Source organism: Hemitrygon akajei, chromosome 5 (assembly GCF_048418815.1).
Source record: "Hemitrygon akajei chromosome 5, sHemAka1.3, whole genome shotgun sequence".
Taxonomy (NCBI): domain Eukaryota; kingdom Metazoa; phylum Chordata; class Chondrichthyes; order Myliobatiformes; family Dasyatidae; genus Hemitrygon; species Hemitrygon akajei.
Window position 1 is genome coordinate 31599734 of NC_133128.1, and position 7675 is coordinate 31607408.

Genomic DNA, 7675 nt, shown 5'->3' on the forward strand with positions numbered 1-7675 from the left:
TGCTGTCCATGACTTTACTTTGAGAGTTTGTGTTGTTCAGATCATGCAATAACTGCAAATCAGCGATAAGCCCTTTGTCCAGTAGGAACTGTTAGAATTGATCTGCTGTTACCTTTGATCTTTAGCATGTGAGATGTGATGTCGTACTGGGTCAAACAGTTCTCTTCCTCCAGGAGTGTCTCATTTTGTTGAATAAAACACTTCTGTATCCACTGGCTTCACTGTCCCTCTGGTGACTTTACATTTGGGGCCTTGCCTGGAATAGCTTCATGGGACTTCTTTCCTTTTCAAGGTGGCTGGTGTCCTGTCAAAATCCGTGATCTACAGCCGCACTCAAACTGTGTTTGTTTGTCATGGCTCTTACTTAAAATTAAATTTAAATCTTACATCCACTCCACAACATGAGGGAGTAAAAATCTTCGCATTATGACTCTGTTGCAATATACAGACACGAGAATTTATAAGTTCAAAGCCTTGTAGAAAGATGCTGTCCTGTAGCCTGTTCAGATTCAGATTCAAATTCAGATTCTGTTTATTGTCATTTAGAAACCACAAATGCATTGCAGTTAAAAAATGAGACAACATTCCTCCAGAATGATATCACAAAAGCATATGACAAAACAGACTACACCAGAAAATCCACATAACGTTTGGCAATCCCCAATCCAGAGTCCGGAGAGGCTGCTGCGTATTAATATCGCGCTACCGTCTTAGTGCATTCCCTGGAAAGGAGCTCCAAATCCACCAGACAAAACAAGACCAAAAACTAAAGCTACAAGACCTGCACAAAACCACATAGTTACAACATATAGTTGCAACAGTGCAAACAATAGCATAATTGATAAAAAAAAACAGACCATGGGCACAGTAAAAATAGTCCAAAGATGTTAAAAGACTATAAGTTCAAAAGAAACCACCACACAGTTTCCACAAGTCCCCAGGGTCCCGACAGACTCGCCATCCCACACCGGCGGCAGAAGGGAATACCCCCGCTATGGACTTCCACGGTGCCGCCCGACTCAGCCTCGCAGTTGCAGCACACAATGAAAGCACCATCGAACCCAGCCTCGTAGACACAGCATACAGTGAAAACGACCTGACAGCAGCGGACTCCGAGTCTGTCGAACCTCCGAACCTCCGACCATCCCCTCCGGCACAGCTTCTCCGAGCACCATCCTCTACCGAGCGTATTAAGACGCCCCCGCCAACAGCCATCGGCAACGCGACCCTGAGGACTGAGGGCATGTTCTTCCCAGCAGAGACCCGGACCTCACAGCAGCCTGAAGAAGGTCTTCCTGGAGATTTCCAGATGTTCCTCCGTGCTCCCACGTCCGTTTTTCATCCAATTATGATTGCGCACGGCACCCCGCTTCACAAATAACAGATAATCAGCTCCGGAGTGGCCGCTGCAAGCTGCGTTGCGCCGCCATTCGGAAGGTGTTGGTCCCGGCTTTAACGCTGCAGTACTGTTGCCAAATGAAAGTAGCTGAAACAGTTTATGGTTGGGTTGACTGGCATCCTCAATGATCTTCCAGGCCTTCTTTCTGCACCTCCTCAAGTAAATGTCCACAATGGAGGGAAGTTCACATCCACAGATTCGCTGGGTTGTCTTGTACCACTCTCTGCAGTGCCCAGCAATCAAGGGTGGTGCAATTCCTGTACCAGTTGGTGATACAGTCAGTCAGGATGCTCTCAATAATGCCCCTGTAGAAGGTCTTGAGGATCTGGGGCCTCATGCTGAACTTCTTTAGTCGTCTGAGGTGGAAGAGATGCTGTTGTGCCTTTTGGCCACAAAGCCAGTGCGTATAGTCCAGGTGAGATTATCAGTGATGTGTAGACCGAGTAACTCACCCTCTCAGCTGCAGACCCATTGATATTGATCAGGGCAAGTCCGTCTCTGTTCCTCCCGTAATCCACCATCAGATCTTTTGTTTTTTGGACATTGAGGGAGAGGTTGTTATCTTGGCACCAGGGTGTCACCTGTCCTCTGTGGGCTGTCTCATCACCGCTAGAAATAAGGCTGATCAAAGTTGTGTCATCTGTGAATTTGATCTGCAGATTGGAGCGGTATATGGCAGCACAGTCATGGGTGGAAAGGGAGTAGAGGATGGGACTCAGAACACAGCCCTGGGGAGCACCTGTGTTGAGGGTCAGAGGAGTAGAGATGAGGGAACCCATCCTTACCACCTGTCGGCAATCCGATAGGAAGTCGAGGATCCAGCTGCACAAGGTGCAGTGCAGGTCCAGCTCTCTGAGCTTCCTGTCAAATCCGGAAGGAATTATGGTGTTGAATGCTGAATTGTAGTCCAGGAATAGCATTCTCACATATACATCTCTCTTCTCCAGGTGAGTGAGGACAGTGTGCAGTACTGTGGCTACGGTGTCGTCGGTAGACCGGTTCCGCCAGTGGGTGAATTGTAGGGAGTCCAGTGTGGGTGGTAGCATGCTGCAGATGTAGTCTTTAAGTACAGGGACAATGGTGGATGATTTGAAACAGGAGGGCACTACACACTGGGAAAGGGAGAGATAAGGCCACTGAGCCTGGAGTACGCTGAGTGGCCTGGCGTTTCTATATCTCCAAGAATATCTTCAGGCTGCGGCCCCAATTCCATGCCAGTGTCTCTGTCTGAAGCCTCGCAGGAGTTCGGAACATTGAGACCGCTGTGTATACCGTGTGCGCTTCAGACTGTACATTTGTTGGTCTTCCTCTCACTGTGGCGGGATCAATACTTCTCTTTCCCTTGTTAGTGAGAGAGGGAGAGGACCTGCGGCACCCAGGGGAGAAGCAGAACATTTTGTCAGAATTGCCCTCAGTTAAGGTCACCTGCGGGAATGCAGAATTCTGGCGCAAGCTCAAGGAAATGATTGAAATTCCCCAGGTGCACCCTAAAGATATACATATGTTGGTAAAAGTGAATATGTGGGACAGATGGCCCAGACAGTGCAGGATAGTACATGGACAACTATTGGAAACGCCGGCATTGAAGAGAGATATCACTTCTTGAAGGGGGAGTGAGGCAGCGACTGGGGGGGGAGGTGAGAGTAACTGGGGAATGATAATAGCAGTGATTCAGAGAGCTGATGGATTATGCAGAATGTAAATATCCAATGTGTGAGTCGGGGTGGTTAATCCAGGGAGGGATTACCCGGCCTTCCTGAAAATGCTGAGGGAAAGCCTGAGCTCGGTCCACCAGGAAGTTTTAGATCGTGGTGGGATCAACCTACTCTGTGATAGTGTCATGGGCCAGTGAGATAGACCAGAGGAGGGTGAAGAGAAGTCAAAAAGTGGCTGTAGTGAATGTAGCTGCTGTGACATCACAGAGAACTTGCTTCAGAACCATAGAACACTACAGCACAGTACAGGCCCTTCAGCCCTCCATGTTGTGCCGACCCCTATAATCCTTAAGAAAGGTACTAAACCCACACTACCCCATAACCCTCTATTTTTCTTTCATCCATGTGCCTGTCCAAGAGGCTCTTAGATACCCCTAATGTTTTAGCCTCCACCACCATCCCTGGCAAGTCATTCCAGGCACTCACAACCCTCTGTGTAAAAAACTTACCCCTGATATCTCCCCTAAACTTCCCTCCCTTAATTTTGTACATATGCCCTCTGGTGTTTGCTATTGGTGCCCTGGGAAACAGGTACTGACTATCCACCCTATCTATGCCTCTCATAATCTTGTAGACCTCTATCAAGTCCCCTCTCATTCTTCTACGCTCCAAAGAGAAAAGCCCCAGCTCTGCTAACCTTGCTTCATATGACTTGTTCTCCAAACCAGGCAACATCCTGGTAAATCTCCTCTGCACCCTCTCCATAGCTTCCACATCCTTCCTATAATGAGGTGACCAGAATTGAACACAATACTCTAAGTGCGGTCTCACCAGAGATTTGTAGAGTTGCAACATGACCTCTCTACTCTTGAACTCAATCCCCCTGTTAATGAAGCCTAGCATCCCATAAGCCTTCTTAACTACCCTATCAACCTGCGCAGCGACCTTGAGGGATGTATGGATTTGAACCCCAAGGTCCCTTTGTTCATCCACACTCTTAAGTAACTGATCTTTGTGTGCCAACAGCCGGGGCATGTAGCAAGGAACCGCTGGAAAAGGCATGGGAGGTTAAAGGAGGTGATTTCTTACAGCTGCAGCTTCTCAAGCCACGGTTGGAGGCAATGTCCTGAAGAGAGAGCCAAGTGGGAGAATTGCACAGGCAGAACCCGCAGCCGCGGCCTCTCTTTCCGATTTGAATGCTGACCAGATTATAGATCCAGTGAGGCTAGACAAATGGCTGACGGCAGCCTCCAGTGCTGGTCACCCATGAATGTATACAACAGGTTTATTAGCGAGTCAGCAATGTGAAATGTTAATGGAATTCTCAGTATCATTAACTGATCTACTCGTGATGTGATTTACATTACCAGTGAATCAATGTGGGCGGAGAGAAGTCAGCCCCAGGTTCTGGAGATTGAGGGAGTGCAGCTTCCTGTAGATTTTTTGGGTGTGCCCAAACAATGAAGGTACTGTCCTGGGATTGACACAGTGAGTAAGGCAGGTGCAATCACAGACTCAGGAAAAGGAGAAATAACATGGACAAGACTAGGACAGCGAACATGTGTGACCCACAAGCCAGTAAACATGGCCCACAGAGAGACTACAGCCCTAGAAAGGGAGGAGAGGCAGGGCGATGTGTGGGAATTATGTCAGGAGGTCCCAAGGGGAGGGACCAAATACAGTCAGGAGCTATTAGAAGTAATGCAGCTGCCTGAGGTGATCACAGTAACAATTTCTGCTTAGAGACTTATAGGTAGCCATTAGGGATGATAGCATAGATGCAGATGCACTTGATAGCTAATTTGGGACAGAGTTCCAAAGTACAGGGCATTTTTGCTGCCCTATTTGATTAGATCCCCCTAAAAGTATGACCTTTCCTGAACAAAATTATTTTTGTCCAGGAGGGCCAAGAGGAGGGACTGTTGGGGTGTGTTCTGGAGTTAGGGTATTTAACAAGAATTAAGTTAAACGACAAACACAAAATGCTGGAGGAACTCAGCAAACCAGGCAGCATCTATAGACAAATGTTTTGTGACTGTACTTTTTTCCACAGAGGCTGCCTGGCTTGCTGAGTCACTCCAGCATTTTGTGTGTGTTGTTTGGATTTCCAGCATCTGTAGACCTTTTTTTTTTGTTATGTTCAACATCAGCAATTATTTAGACATGAAGGTGGATTGTAGATTAAATTTTAAAAAGGTCTCTTCCTCCAAGAGTGTCTCATTTTGTTGAATAAAACTCTTCTGTACCCACTGCCTTCAGTGTCTCTCCAGTGACTTTGTTCACGTTACAACAGGAACAATGGAATAGGGACCATGCTTGACTTTCCCCATGGAGTGGGAGATACCTCTCTATTTACACAATGGAAGTTGTTTCTTTACTGGAAGACGGTCATGTTTACACCTCCTGAGGTCCCCTAGCATATCCTGCACTTTTCAGATCAAATAGGTGTGGCCTTGAATTTGTTCTCAGAAGTTTTAGATCTTCAGCAGAGATATTGTCTGCTCCAGAGGCATTATTGATTTCCTTTTGAAATATGGTGTTTTCACCCTCCTGTTGGTCTTTGGACCAGATGGCATGCCATGAAATGGAGTTAAGGACAATTGCATCAAGGATTGATTGAGGAATTCTTCCAGTGGGTGTCACTGCTTTGCTATCCTTGATAAGCTCTCCTCCTTTCCGGGCTCTCTGTAAGGTGGACCCTTGCAATTTTGGCCCATAACCTCAATAGTTGAAAAAACTATGTACATTGTAATAATTAACAAATTCCGACATTCTGTGTACTCAGTCAGTACACCATCTGTTCTGCGGGTCAAGAAATCTTTGATGGAATTTGGTCCTCACAAACCTGTAGAACTATTTTCTTCCCTTGAGTCGTGATTAAATTTCCGATGCCAAAACACTCGAGCTGTGATTAATTAGCGGCAGATCTGGCTCCTTTCATCAAAGCAGTTTTGATGTTTGCCAGTAGAGAAGCCAAGAGTTTCTTCACCAATTCTAATTATACTGGGATTTCAAGGGAGCGCAGGAACAGTCTTTGGCTCATTTGGTTGTGAGACAGCAGGCTTTCTATGAGGCACGAACTGAGAAGAGCAATTTTTTATGTACTTTGAGATACAGCATGGCAAGAGGCCCTCCCAACCCAAAAAGCCTGCACCGACTTCTAACACACGTGATCATCTCAAGTCAAGTTTATTGTCATTTAACTATATACCTGTATACTGTGAAAAGAGACAATGTTTCTCTGAACAAGAGTGTAAAGCACAGTAGTGCACATAACATTCAATAACTTAAGGATGTGACTAAACACATTGATGAAGGAAGAGCCATAGATGTAGTGTATATGGATTTCAGCAAGGCATTTGATGAGGTACCCCATGCAAGGTTTATTGAGAAAGTAAGGAGGCATGGGATCCAAGGAGACATTGCTTTGTGGATCCAGAACTGGCTTGTCCACAGAAGGCAAACAGTGGTTATAGACAGGTCATATTCTGCAGGGAGGTCGGTCACCAGTGGTGTGTCTCAGGGATCTGTTTTAGGACCCCCTACTCTTCGTGATTTTTATAAATGACCTGGATGAGGAAGTGGAGGGATGGGTTAGTAAGTTTGCTGATGACACAAAAGTTAGGGGTGTTGTGGATAGCGTGGAGGACTGTCAGAGGTTACAGCGGGACATCGATAGGATGCAAAACTGGGCTGAGAAGTGGCAGATGGAGTTCAACCCAGATAAGTGTGAAGTGGTTCATTTTGGTAGGTCAAATATGATGGCAGAATATAGTATTAATGGTAAGACTCTTGGCAGTGTGGAGGATCAGAGGGATCTTGGGGTCTGAGTCCATAGAACGCTCAAAGCAGCTGAGCAAGTTGACTCTGTGGTTAAGAAGGCGTATGGTGCATTGGCCTTCATCAATCATGGAATTGAATTTAGGAGCTGAAAGATAATGTTGCAGCAATATAGGACCCTGGTCAGACCCCACTTGGATTATTGTGCTCAGTTCTGGTTGCCTCATTACAGGAAGGATGTGGAAACTATAGAAAGGTTGCAGATTTACAAGGATGTTGCCTGGTTTGGGGAGCATGCCTTATGAGAATAGGTTGAGTGAACTTGGCCTTTTCTCCTTGGAGCGACAGAGGATGAGAGGTGACCTGAGACAGGTATATAAGATGATGCGAGGCATTGATCGTGTGAATAGTCAGAGGCTTTTTCCCAGGGCTGAAATGGTTGCTACAAGAGGACACAGGTTTAAGGTGCTGGGGAGTAGGTACAGAAGAGATGTCAGGGGTAAGTTTTTAACTCAGAGAGTGGTGAGTGCGTGGAATGGGCTGCAGGCAACGGTGGTCGAGGCGGATACGATGGGGTCTTTTAGGAGACTTTTAGATAGGTACATGGTGCTTAGAAAAATAGAGGACTATAGGTAAGCCGAGTAATTTCTAAGGTAGGGACATGTTTGGCACAACTTTGTGGGCCAAAGAGCCCATATTGTGCTGTAGGTTTTCTATGTTTCTAAAATCTATAGATGAATCATGCACAAATAACAAACTAAAGTGCATAAATTAAATATTATCAGGTACAGAACAGATTAACTAGTGACACTTTGAATGTGATGTGGCAGGGAGTTTAGAA